General features: G+C 39.3%; 1 pseudogene; it reads left to right on the top strand.

Annotated features, from left to right (window-relative positions):
- The first annotated feature begins 2,328 nt into the window (after positions 1–2,328).
- On the top strand, positions 2,329–2,609 carry LOC145063024 (signal peptidase complex subunit 1 pseudogene; annotated as a pseudogene).
- Positions 2,610–14,635: the final 12,026 nt, after the last annotated feature.

Genomic DNA, 14,635 nt, shown 5'->3' with positions numbered 1-14,635 from the left:
CCCCTCGCATCAATACACCCTATGTACTCCCTTGGTACACCCCGTGATCTAGGGTTTTCCCTCAAACCCTAATTAATTTCGAAGGCCATAACTTCTTTGATACAAGTCCGATTTTGACCATCCTAAGATATCGAGAAGCTCTAAACTATTATCAAATCATACTTGAATTAAAGTTCCCCATACACAAAATCCAATTTCCAAAAAAGTCCGCTGCCAATTTACCAAAATACCCCTTGGCACCAAAACCAATTCTAAAAGCTCAAACCATCTATATTTCATCACCCGCACCTAAATGGGTCATGATTCAGAAGAGAGTGTTACAACTCTTCCCCACTTAAATTAGATTTCATCCTTGAAATAAATCCTTACCTTTCCTAACACGCCAACATCCTGAGCAACACGAATACAATCCTCAGAATACCACAGCCTTCCCAAGGAGACCGAAACTAACCCTAGCAGAACTCACCAAACCCGAAGAAGAACGAACCTAAAACCCTTGCAGAAAACCACCACTGCCTTTTCCGAAACCCAGAATTTCAAATTGGCCTGACTCCCCGACTGGCCGACCACATTGAACAACTACCATCCCAATTCCACAATGAATTCCAGACAAAACAAAAAACTTCCCACCCTTGAGGCTTCCATGGGGAAACCAAAATCACCGGCGTTATACTGCTGCAGAACACTTATACTTGACAAGAGGCTCAGATAATCCTTCGAGTAGAAAATTCATCCCTGCAACGGTTAGACACAAACGAGAGCTGCATAATAGGGTCCAATCAACCACTTTAAGATTATTTAATCGAACTGCAAGCGACTTAGCATATGCCCCGAATAACAAGAAACTCCACACGAGAATCCCAATTCACTGAAACCATCCGACTCATCTTGCTTCCCCCTAGCTACATTCCAAAAGTAGCCTAGACCTCCCTAGTCCCAATTTGTCTGCCAACTGTCGAAAAACACACATACACAGTCGCCCCACGTGACTCTCGAGAGAAACCTTATCTGGTGATAATTGCCCAAACCATCTGGCCACCAAATCCAATGCTAAGATGAATGCTACATGACTAACTGTAGTCTCATATAACACCTAGTCTCCAACGAACTACTATTTCCTGATTCCAAACATGATGTGGCCCTCCCATAATCTTACGAGCTGACCTACTCTAGTCCTAACCATTTGAAGAAATCTGTGACCAATCATGGATTTTCCAGACCCTCACCACGGCATAGGGACCAGTGAATGCTACAGGCCATCCTGCAGTCTTACAACACTCCCACACTAACTCCCAACTAGTGAATGCTACGGGCCGCCCTGCAGTCTTACAACACTTCTACACTAACTGGAAGCTAGTGAATGTTACGGGCCACCCCGCAATCTTACAACACTTATACACTAACCGCCAACTAGTGAATGCTACGGGCCACCCCACCGTCCTACAATACCTCTACTTTTCCATAGCCACCGCCCATGGTCTTACCACTCATCTATCAATCTAAACACATCCAGAGTCGAGTACGCACTCGAACAAGCATTTTGGGTCAAAATTATGGTTTATACTTTGCTTTTCTGGGCAATTGTATTTTTATGTAATATTTTATGTGTTTACGGCTAGGTGGGTGTTTACGGCCGTAAATGGGTTTACGGCCGTAAACCCATTTACGACCGTAAACCCATTTACGGCCCATGGTCACCAAGCCTATATATAGGTGTTAGGTGGTTAGGAGGGATTGATAACAGAAGAGAATATAGAAGCCTAAGGCTGTGTTTGTTATTGGTCTGACTGAGTCGGCTCAGACCATTTTGGCTGACTCGCTCAGCTATTTGTGTTTGATAAACACTTTATGCGTGTCTGATTCAAAAATCTATAGCTGATTGAGAAAGAAGTTGGAAATCATCTGACTGAGAAGAGGAGAAAAGTTTCCATCGGTACCCTTTCTTCTCCCCTTTCAACGATTTCTCTTCTCCAACAAGCAACATAGACCTATTTCTTCCTCTTCCAATCGCCGGTCGAAGCTCCTTCCTCATTTATCAGGTATGCTTCTTCTGTTCTTTTCTTCTCCAGCCGATCAAAGCTCCTTGCCCTAAATGCTCACTGTGTTCGATTTCACCTTATGATTGTCCTTTTGCTTACTCCTTTGTAGCTTATTGACTCTAATTTCAATTACATGTACAAAACTGATAAAAATGAATTTACTGTTGAAGGTAGCAGAGCAATTGCTTACTCCTTGCCCTAAATCCATCTATTTACTGTTGAAGGTAGCTGATTGACTCCGATTACACCTTATATATTTTTTAATTCCGATAATAACTCGGGTAAATAGATGGATTGGCAAGGACAAAAGGTAGCAGAGCAATTGATGCTGATATTGCTGGTGGTATTTGCAGTTGCAACATTTATAATAGGTTATGTTGTGGGTTCATTTCAACTGATGTTGATAGTGTATGCTGGGGGGTAATTTTGACAACTTTGATTATAATTCCTAATTGGACCTTTTTTAACAAACATCCTCTCAAGTGGTTGGATCCAAGTGAAACTGAAAAGCATCCAAAACTACAGGTGGCTGTGACTTTGGTTTCAAAGAAGAAACGCAACAAGAAATAGGCTATGGCGATTATATCGTAATTGGGTCATATTGAAATGAGAATGGTGTTTTTTCAGAATTTATTCTGTTTTTAATGTTTATGTTGATAAATGATATAAGGCAAGAAGATTGAAGAAAAATATTTTAAATGAGTAGAGCAATTGAATTTGATTATCTTTAGTGCATTTTTATAATTTTTCAACAACTTCATCTATTATTGTATAGAGTAGAAGGGTAAAATGGTCATTTTTCATCAGTCAGAACATTAAGTCAGATGTACAATCAAACAACATGGTTTCTTACTCATTCATGATTTCTTACCCAGACAGACATTTCCCAATCAGCTCTTTCTCAGTCAGGAACTATCAAACGGGACCTAAGTGTGTGTATTTGAAGGTGTTCTAGAGAGAGAGAGAGAGAGAGAAAAGAGAGTGTATGTTAGTGTGTGTGAATCTTGTATTCGGATCTTCATTCATATTAATACATACAAGAGTCATCATCTTCTTCTTCTTGCCCTTCTCTTCTATTTGATCTGACATCATCCGTTTGATTGGGATTCCGCACCATCAAACGGATCTGAATGATACTCAAGCATTTTGGGGACTTACAATTGGTATCAGAGCTTGGATTGTATAAGTCAATTTTGTCAAATCTGGATCTTATTTGATCTTATTTTCAAATGTTTTTTGCGTTTTTGGATAGATCTTGGCAAAATAAGGGGTGTTTGTCCTTCGTGTTTTTGATAAAAAAGGGGTTTTTGATCGAATTTTGGAGCAAAAAGGGGCAAAAATCGTTATTTTTGGTCGTAACCAGCGAGGGGGTGGCAGAGTTTATGGCCAGCAGCTCGGGTTTCTGAAGAGTTTGCGGTCCGAGGAGTTCATGGTCAGAGGATTTACGTTCTGAGGCCTCGCACGTGTACGACCCACGGTTTACGGTCCGAGATTACAGCCCTCGGAGTTTACAGCTCGCACGTGTACGGCTCGGAGTTTCCAGTTCGCACCAGGTCCTCGCTTCGCGTCGTTGGCCTCGCATCTCAGCAGCAAAAGTCCTCGCAAGCAGCAACCTCGCCTTCACATCTAAAAAATAGGAACCGGATATGGAGGTGTCGGGGTTTGAACTCGGGACCTCCAATTCATCAACATCAACGCCTTACCAGTTGATCTGCCAATCACCTTGTTATAATCCTTCTGATTTTTATTCAAAACCACTCCCTGTCGCATCCAATTTCGAAATTTTGTCACTTTTAACCCGAAAATTAAATTTCTTTTATTTTTAAATTCCTTTTACATCTAAAAAAAATAAAATAAAAAATAATAATAAAATAAAATAATAAATAATAATAATAATAATAATAATAATAATAATAATAATAATAATAATAATAATAATAAAATAGTTTTCAATTTTTGACTTTTGTCTTCAAAAATTGATTTTGACTTTCAAGTTTGACCTTTGACTTTAAACTTTGACTTTCTCGTTTAACTTTTAAATTTTTAAATTTAGCTTTTCGGTTTGACTTTTTCAAGTTCGAGTTTTGAGTTTGACTTTTTAAATTTGATTTTTCAGGTTGACTTTTATGGTTTATAGTCAAAGGGCATTTTTAAATTTGTCTATTAATTTGGCTTCTAGTTGTGCTTTTAATGGGTTTTGAGGTCTACGAGGGAATTGAAGACATGAAAGAGAGTCGTCAGAAGATGTTAAGACAAAACTTCAACATGTTTAATTATATCCCTGGAGAAACCCTGGAAGTTCAGTTGCAGTGATTTACTACACTTACTACTGAGATGAATATAGCTGGGATCTTCTTGACTAAATATGAGATAAACAAAGAGCTGCTAAATTCATTTACGAAATTGTGGGATATGAACATGGCTGTCATCAAGAAGACAAAAGATCTCAATCGTCTTAGTCTTGCTGATGTAACTGAAGAACTTGATGCTTTGAAGTGTGGAAAAACAATGAGTTCGGCAAACATCCCGGTCAATGAAGTTTCATGCTCTCAATCATGAGAAGAAACGATTAAAATTCTTCGTGAACATAATGATTTGCTAAAAATGGAAGTCGAGGACCTAAAATACGAAGGATATCAACTTAGGAAAGGACAGAAACCCCTAAAGGCTGAATTAGAAGCAAAAAACCAAAGACTTTAGGAAGCTTCAGGAAGATTATAGAAATAAATGTGAAAATTATGACTATGTTAAGAAACAACTTGCTGAATTAACTGATGAGCTTGACACATTAAAAGGAAAATTTGAAACTGTAGATTTTGATTTCAGAAAATTTGATGTGTCAAGCGAAGTAGTTGCGAACATGATAGATCATTGTTTGAAATTTAAATACAACCAGCAAAAAGGTCTAGGGTATGATAGTGTTCCTCCACCTTTCAGTCATAACTACACATCCATCCCTATGACACACAAAGAAATTGACAGGGAGGCACATCTTCAGTATGGCAAACCAGCTGGATTTGTGTCAGGAGGTATTCAGGTTGAAAATATTAATGTTTCTACTTCATGTGCAGGTAAAGTAGTAGAAGATGAGAACAAGGAGAACACTACTGAACAAACCAATGACTCCTTGAACTCAGAATCTATTGCTTCGAATTTTGTTACTCCTAACAAACCTGCCGTTGAGAAATATAGGCCACCAATTCCAGCGCAACAGAGTGCTTGTTGCAAGTGTGCATGTGGGAACAACAACAAACGAGGCAAGGATATGCCACTAGGGGCAGGAAGAAACAACTTCACAGTGAAGAAAAAGACTTGTTTTCACTGTGGACCACTTGGACACATTGCCAGAAATTTTCCTAATCGCGCATACGTTCCCTACTATGCACAAGGCTGGCAGAACGCGCCAAGAGGGAGATACTCCAAAAGAAACCCCTCAAGGTCACACTCAGACTATGGTGATTGAAACGTGCAGAAGGCCAAGAATCAAACCCACAAGGCCTAGAATCCGAATCCCAAGGGGGATTCTGATAAGCAGGCCAAGAAGCCAAATCCAAGAGATGCTCCCGTGAAGCCAAAATCAAAGTCATCTCAACGGCCGACATCAAGATCAAAAGAAAGTACTGAGCCACCCATCAGATCGAAAAAGAAATGGGTTAAACCCGACTATAGATGGGTTCTGAAGGCTCAATCTCCCAAATAACCTAATGACTATAATATTTCTACATCTTCTGTGTCTGATAAGCAGGATATATCATGGGAGAATGTTCGTTGCAAAGATGACAAAGGTCGACCCAGTTTCAAAATGGACTAGGTTCCAAAGATCAACTGATCCTGCTCTGTGTCGGGACAACTATGGAGGCATATCATCAGACTTCCGTTTGTTGGTAGTGGCTGCTCCTAGCATATTATAGGGGACATCTCTCAACTGTACAACACTCAGAACTTTGTTCGAGAGTATGTGTCCTTTGTGGGAAAGGAAAGAAGGGAAGAAAGGAAGGGATCAGATGGAGTTAGTGCTTAATAACGTAAAGAATTTTCGGATATGTTTTGAGATTATGCGTGCTGTTCTCAGACCTTCTGGATGCAAATTCAATCGGTGACTTACGGTTTGAGTTTTCTTCTCTATACTCCTCAGTTTATCTTAATCTGATTCATTTTGAAGATATTTTTTTATTTTCTTATAGTTTTTCGTTAGTATTGTTTGGGAAGTGATATTAAGATAAAGTGATAACGGACAGTCTAAACCAATGTAAGGGATTGAATCTAAATTGTCTAGACTCTGTGATCAATGTGCTGGTAGGCACGAAGGATTTGAAAGTGTGGATTTAGATAGAATTGTTTGGACTGACCATACAACGCTCGGGTAGATTGAGTAGTGAGATAAACACGGGAACCTACATGATACACTAAATTATTACACATCTAGAACTGTGGTCCTTAATTCTGGTTCTGATAGGGCGACTGGGGGGTTCTGATAAAGTAGGTCTATAGGAAATTATTTTCTTGCTTTCTATCTGTCAGTCATATGTTGCTTCCTCTACGTGATTGGAAGAGATCCGACCTAGAATGCAACATATGCAACTCTATTTCTACGCACCTCCTTATCTATGAAATTATTTCTATCTGTTAGCCATATGTTGTCCCCTCTGCATGATTGGAAGATCCGACCTGGGACACAGCATATGCAACATTCTACCTCTCAATCCCTCTATCATATTTAGCCATATGTTGTCCCCTCTACGTGATTGAAATATATCCGACCTAGGACACAACATATGCATCTATCTCTAAATCTGACTTCCTCCTTAATAATTGTTTACTCACGTAAAGTAATGAGTTCTTTGGAAGTTCTTGATAACCAGGCTATATCGGGAAGTGGGGAACACGTTCTAGTGCAACTAAAATTGAACCATTTAGAGGTTGTATGTAGATCTCGTTTCTTAATTTAAGTGGACAACAATACCCGTGGTCGTCGTCAGCAAAATAGTTTACTTAGAAAATTTTATCGATATCCTTCGTGTTTAAGTGGACCATAATATTGGCAATTGACCGGATCTATTCATGAATATGAAGGTACTGATAAACAAAGTTAAGACTGTCTCACAACTTTGATCCCAAAGATTTTTGTTTTTGTTAAAACTGTTCATAGTTTTCCTCTATGCACAAATTTAGGGGGAGAATTAAAAAAAATCAAAAATCAAAAATCAAACAAAAATCAGAAAATTCAAAATCCAAAAATATTTTTATTTCTGTTTTATTTCTTGTTCAGAAAAATCAAAAATCTAAAAATATTTTTGTTTCTGTTTTAATTTGTGTGCTAAGTTTTCTTTTAGTTTTGTTTTGTCTTGAAAAGTGAATCCAGGTGTAGATGAGACTCATGGAGACTGTATCGAAGATTTCTGAGCCAAGGCTTTATCCATGATCATCGAAGAATTCTCATTCGAAGGAGCAAGAAATGAAGATTATTCTTTCGACATTCAATCTTTCAACCCCAAAAGCAAGGTGAAGCTGAAATTGAAGATTATGTGACAGATTGCATTGAAGCCTCCTCAATCAGTCTGCTGCTATCTTAAACTTGCTGAAGTGATCCAAAAGATTAGTTCTATCTTTTATTCTCTCTAAAGATTCTCAAGCTGAAAGCTCCATCTTTCAAGAATCAGTAGAAGAAGCCTCCTCACCCAATGTGTGTTCAGAGTCAAATCTTGAAGAATTGCCCAACTGCTCAAGATGAAGTAAATTTTTGAAGATTCATCATGTTCATCATGAAGCTGTGAAGAAATTGAAGATAAATGTTGAAGCCAAGATCCCAATGAAGGTTATCAAGAAAAGCCAGCTACTTTTTAGGGGAGTTTGTTGGGTCAATTAAGAAAAGAAAGCTATAAACCAAGGGGGAGATTGTTGGGCAAAAATTATGGTTTATACTTTGCTTTTCTGGGTAATTGTATTTTTATATAATATTTTATGTGTTTAGGGCTAGGTGGGTGTTTTTGGCCATAAACAGGTTTACAACCGTAAACCCATTTACGGCCCATGTTCACCAAGCCTATATATATATATATATATATATATATATATATATATATATATATATATATATATATATATATATATATATAGGTGTTTGGTGGTTGAGGAGGGATTGATGAACAGAAGAGAATAGAGGAGCCTAAGTGTGTGTATTTGAAGGTGTTCTAGAGAGAGAGAAAAGATAGTGTGTGTGAATCTTGTATCCGGATCTTCATTCATATCAATTCATACAAGATTCATCATCTTTTTCTTCTCCTTCTCTTCTATTTGATCTGACATCATCCGTTTGATTGGGATTCTGCACCATCAAACGGATATGAATGATACTCAAGCATTTTGGGGACTTACAAAGCACCCACGCTGAACTCGAGTTAGGACTACAATCCCAACCTAGGTCCACCAAAAGCCTGTTAACCATCACCAAAAAGGCGATAACCAACTGTTGGGAAGTTTCCCGAACTCCTAACTCGCACAATCCTCAAACCAGACGGCCACTTGGGCCGCCTTCCTCCTCGATGGGGATGTTAAACTCATCCAAGTTTCACGCCTACTTCTTCTCTCGGATATCCGAACGGTTCTCCCCCACTTTGATTCGACTAAGCTCTTACAACACACAAGGTTAGAAGGATTCCCAATCCATCTTACCCTCTAATGATCGAACTGCTGACAAACTGCGCTTACCAATGCTAGTGTTCTATTACTAGAAAAACCCAAAGACCGCACAACCCTTGAAGACTAGATGAACAGTCCCCGAAATCCCAACAAATCTGATAACTCCAGATGCTTCCTATGATACATCACCCAACTCTTGAAGTCCTTTACACCGATGACAAGACCAAAACCTTAGCAATAGACCCCTTCTCTTGGCATTCCCAGTGACCAACCGAGCATAAAATCTAAAACCACTGAACCTTGGCGAGGCTGGAAAACTAACCCGCTGATCCTGGCCATAGACATTCCACACAATACCCCTAAACCAATCCGGACTAAGAACCAGAATAACAACAAGACATATTGAAACCCTCATAACAAGATACAACCCCTTCTAACCCACTAATGATTCATGGCATGCAAATTGCATATAAAAATTCATTATGATACAACATAATCAATAACTGAGAATTAGACCACAAATGACGCTTACCCAAACCGATACAAATTCCGATCAACATAATTACTGATAATAACCAAAAGAAAGCAAAAGATAACATATATGCAATATCATCTGCTAGAGTCCTGGCCTCCCCTGTCTGACACTACAATGCCTGACTCTTCTCTGTTGGGGCTCCAACCCTACCCTCACGACCATCAGTGATCCTCAAAGTAGCCGGGGCAGGTGCACTCACTGCTCCCCCCTCAACATCGGACAGTCGGCCTTCATGTGGGCCACTTGGTTGCAGTGAAAACATAATAGGCTTGCCCCCTGAGGGTAATCCCTGCTGACATGACCAACCCCTACCACACTTGTAGAAGCCCATAGCCCTGGAACGACAAACTCCATCGTGCTGTTTCCCGCACGTGTTGCATTGAATCCAGCCATGTTGGGTCTCTTCCCGGGACCCTCCATTACATGCACCCGATTTGTCCCCCTCTTCTCTAGGTGCTCCAGATCTATCTCCCGATCTTGAGCTCTAGAAATCGTATCATTCAGGGTCTTTCACCCTGAAATACTCACAAACTCCCTGATATCATCCCCCAGCATATCATGATATCTCACATTCTTTATTTCCTCATCTGCTGCATACTGTGAAACCAATAACGCCCTTTCCCGGAACTTGGCAATAATCTCTGCCATAGTTTCCATAGTTTTGCGAAGATCCTGAAACTCTCACCCAAACTGTTGCACCTCAATTGTCGATGCAAAACTCAGCTCAGAACCTGGTTGAGAAATCATCCCATGACATAGCATCAACAACATCATTACCCACCTCAAGAATAACCACCTCCCACTAATCTCGTGCCTTGTCCTTCAATAGGCAAGAAGCATATCTGAACTTCGCATCCTCGATGCAGAAACTCGTCCTGAATGCATTAGCTATATCCGCTAACCACCTCCTACTGGTAATGGGGTCCCTCTCCCCACAGAACGCATGAGCTCCGCACGCACGGAACTCACGGAAAGAAAGAGTGTGAGCTCCAATGATAGCCATAACTTCTGCTCGGAACACACCTAAGCGCTAATCCAAGATCTCCAAAATCCCCTCCTTGACCGAACCAAAGATCAGGGGAGTCTGCTCCAAAATTTCGTGGGTAATATCCGACAAGATGAACTCCTGTATCTGCTCGCTAATTGGCTCAGTGCCTGCACCTAAGCTGGAACCAGAACCAGAACCTCCTTCCTGAGTGCTCATCACCAAACTTAAATAGAACATGCCAATGATTAGAACATACCGATGAATCCTCCTCCCATAAGCTTCTTAGATTCTATAAGACTCTCCCTTATTCAAGTATGGATCCTGTGCTTTCAGTAGTACGAACCCAATACTACCTTCCACACCTATCCATACTTTCCTCAAGAATCATCTCGAATCCTCTAAGTCACCTACTCAAACTGATGCACCAAAAACTCACTAAACAACGCCACTAAACGCACTAAAGCACTTCCTAGGATCTCCTAGGTTCCCAACCTCACTCAACCCTCAACTGATGAAAGACTCCCACCATTGTCAACTAACTACCTCATGAATATAGTTACATGCAATAGAGATCAGATAATCCTTAGAGTAAAAGACTCAACCCTAAAACAATTTGAATCAAACAAGGGTTGTGCAATAGGGTTAGATCCATCACTCTGAGATTATTTAACATGTGCCACATGTGACTTAACATATTCACATAGAAACCGATTCACATCACTAAAAGTCCCACGAAGCACAAAGCAAGCAACATTCAGACAACGGAAAATCTAACAAGCATACACTAATTAATCAACTTTATCTTCTTATCTGGAAACCATACTAGCATGCAATTCTAAAAGCTCATACAATCAGTCATATAAAGGCATCTATCCTATCATGAAATCCTGAGCAGATCCTTATCCCTAATCTAGCATGCAATTCGCATAATCATATCATATATCATAATAACATGTATTGGTATTCTGGGAACCACTTACTTGAGCTCGGCTGATTGCACACATCACACCCCTTTCTTTTATTAGAAACCCTTTTTAATAAAACATTTATTTAATGAAAATTTTCACCAACCCTCAGTTTGAGACCAGGCATACCCACGAGTATGCATGAATCCCTCAAACAAAGGCTATGATACCAACTTGTAATGTCCCAAAGTACGAAGGTAAAAATTTCATTTTTAAAGCATAATCAAAACACTAATTTATCCTTTATTCAAACATTTAGAAGTATTTCAAAATAAAACAATTATCAAAGTTCATTCCCAAAATCACGAATTGCAGAAAACACGAGTGTATGCGTCGCGATCAAGCTGAGCCCTTCCCTTTCGAACCGGAAGTACCTGAAACCATAAACCACAAAATGTAAGCACAAAGCTTAGTGAGTTTCCCAAATACCATATGAGTCATATATATCAAACATGCAATAGGAGGTGCTATGTTACAACTAGTCTTGCCATTATGCGACGAGCCGTATCATGATCTTTCCTTGCCAAGCCGGGGACCAAAACCCTAGATCTTACAGAAAATTGCCACGAGCCACCTCCTGGTCTTCCATGTAAGCATCACAAAGACAACTAGCATAAAATATACATCTACTTATCTACTCAACTGCCAGAAACCAAAATATGGTCTTGAATACAAATCTGCCACGAGCGACCTCTTGGTCTTTCATACAAAATGCCAAAGGCAGCCCCCTGATCTTCCTATAATACATAAACCAAATGGGTCAGAGTTGGTGCCTTTAACTTATAGTACAGTGAGGAGACTCACATCGGCAACTGAACCCACAAATAAATATCTGACTGTTGATCCACTAGAATCCCCGCGCTATCAAACAAATAACACACAATTAACAATTACGTTCCAAACCGATTCCAATAATCCATATATTTGGTTAAAAGACCATTTTACCCTCACCTAGTTTGGTCCAAGACTAAGGCCCAAACTCCCCGTCATAAAGCCCTACAAACCAATAATCATCCATAACCAACTTATGGCCTAATTTTCCAAATTGGGCCCAAGCCCTTATTGGGCCTTACCTTAAAGCCCATTAACTTTCGCTAATCCGAAACACATATTCTCAGCTTGTCCAACAAAGCCCCAAGCAACCAAGCCCAAAAGATAGCCCAAGCATACAAGACCCAAACATGCCAAATACGCGGGGCGTACACGCACGTACGCGCAGCGTACTCGCTTGGAGGATTGTACGCTAACCGTACCTACTTGTACGCCCAGCGTACTCACCCTTATTCAGCCCAACCTCAATTTTTCACTTAATCCATTAAGATAAAGCTCCAAAACACGGATCTGACCTCCTTGAGCTGGATTAAAGTTGCCAACTTTACGTCCATACATGACTAAAGGAACCTCTTAAACTTAAAAAGGGACTTAATAGATGACTTAAAGCATGCATCACACCATTATTCACATAAATCTTGCACCATTATGCTCAAGGATAGCAAAACAAACTCAGATCCGGAAGAACAATCCTTTAAACAACCAACTCATTCATACACCTGAAGAGGAAACAAAAATCACAACAAACTAACCAAGAAGAGATGCGGATATATACAAGCCAAGATTCAAACTTGATACCTCAAAAATCTTCCCCAAAAGATGATGATTCTAGATCTAAAGCCAAACAACTTCAAGTTTCTGTTCTTTCCTTCCTAAGGGAAAAATGTGCACCAAAGCCTTTCAATAGCTCAAGATCACCACCAAGAGGCTACAAGGTCTATTTAGGGTTTTTAGGGTGTGGAGGCTAGATTAGAAATGAACCATAGGTACTAACATAATGCTTATATAGGGTACAAAACGAAATATTATGGTTTCTTACTCACCATCGTACGCCTAGCGTACTCCTCGTATGCCCAGCGCACGAGGTCTCACAACCTAATCCCATCTTCGAAGTACGTTAAGTGCACACTCCACAACACATAGCATAACCCCCTCGCATCAGTACGCCCCGCGTACTAGGGTCTTTGCTCAAACCCCAATTCATTCTGAAGGCCATAACTTCTTTGATACAACTTCGATTCTGACCATCCTTATATCATTGAAAAGGTATCGAGAAGCTCTACATTGTTATCAACTCATACTTGACTTAAAATTCCCCAAACACAAAATCCAATATCCATAAAATCCCGCTGCCAATTTACCAAAATACCCCTTGGCACCAAAACCAATTCTGAATGCTCGAATTATCTACATTTCATCACCTACACCCAAATGGGTGATGATTCAGAACAAAGCATTACAAATGAGAATTAGTAGATGAAATCTAAATGAAAGTTGTAGCACTCGTAATACCAACACGTGAATATAAAGAAAATCGAGAATAGAGCTCGTATGCTAAAGATATGGACGAAACTTAGTCCTTACTCTTTGAGCGCGATAAATTTGATACAGATTTGTAAATCTGAGATAGAATGAGAATTAGCCGACATGGTCTAAATGGAAACTATAGTACTCGTAAATATCAACATGTAGATATAAAGAACGTAGAAAACAGAGCTGTATGTGTAAGATATGGACGAAACTAAGGGAATGCTCTATGATCAAACCCCAATAAATAGAGGATGAATTCTTCATACTTTCTTACTCAATTCCTCTATACTCTCTCTAGAATTCTTCTTTCTTTCTTGTTTGATTTCTCCTAGTTTTAGGTTGTGATAAAGAAACTATGAGTCATCAAAAAGCCGACGAAAAGAAGTTTTTAGAGTCTGAGTTCTACTCGTGCAATTTCCCAGTTTTCGTTAAAAGCCTGTAGGTTAAGCTACACTATTCTTTTTTCCGTGTAACTGGTATTTATAGTCATAAGCCATTATTATGAACCAATAAATATGATTTATCAGTAACTCCAAGTCATTATACTGATTGATCTAATTACGGGAGAGGTGTCGAGAATGGTCATGTTGGCTTGGTTAATGGATATCAGAAAAGCTATATGTCGAAATTATCCTGCCTCCTAACTATCTTGCCCGGCTGATACTTACTTGATACATCTTGAAGTAGACTTTGAATTAATGATGAATCTAGACTAATTATTGTTTGCAATAAATATTAGACTAAGACTTAGTGATAATGATACTAGGTTATGTCAAAGGAAACGACAATTTCTAGAAATGAAGTGCTATCTGAATTTCGAATCATCACGTTAATAAGTAAGTGAATAGTTACTTTCATCTTACACATAGATATCAAGTATTTAATATTAATACATGCTATATGTGCTTATTATCTGTATACCTGATATCTATGCTAGATGAACGGTTTATACATGTTTTACTTGATTTAATCTGTATATGTATATTTTAAACCTATAAATATATTGGGTAAATGTGGGTAGATGAAAGATGATATGGACAATGAGAGATGAAAGATGATATAGATGTTGAGAGGTGAAAGATGATGAGAAGCCTTGACTTTAACGCTG

The sequence above is a fragment of the Lactuca serriola genome, chromosome 7 (genome assembly GCF_051521515.1).
Source record: "Lactuca serriola cultivar US96UC23 chromosome 7, Lser_US96UC23_V15, whole genome shotgun sequence".
NCBI classification, from domain to species: domain Eukaryota; kingdom Viridiplantae; phylum Streptophyta; class Magnoliopsida; order Asterales; family Asteraceae; genus Lactuca; species Lactuca serriola.
This window is presented reverse-complemented; position numbering and strand designations above follow the sequence as displayed.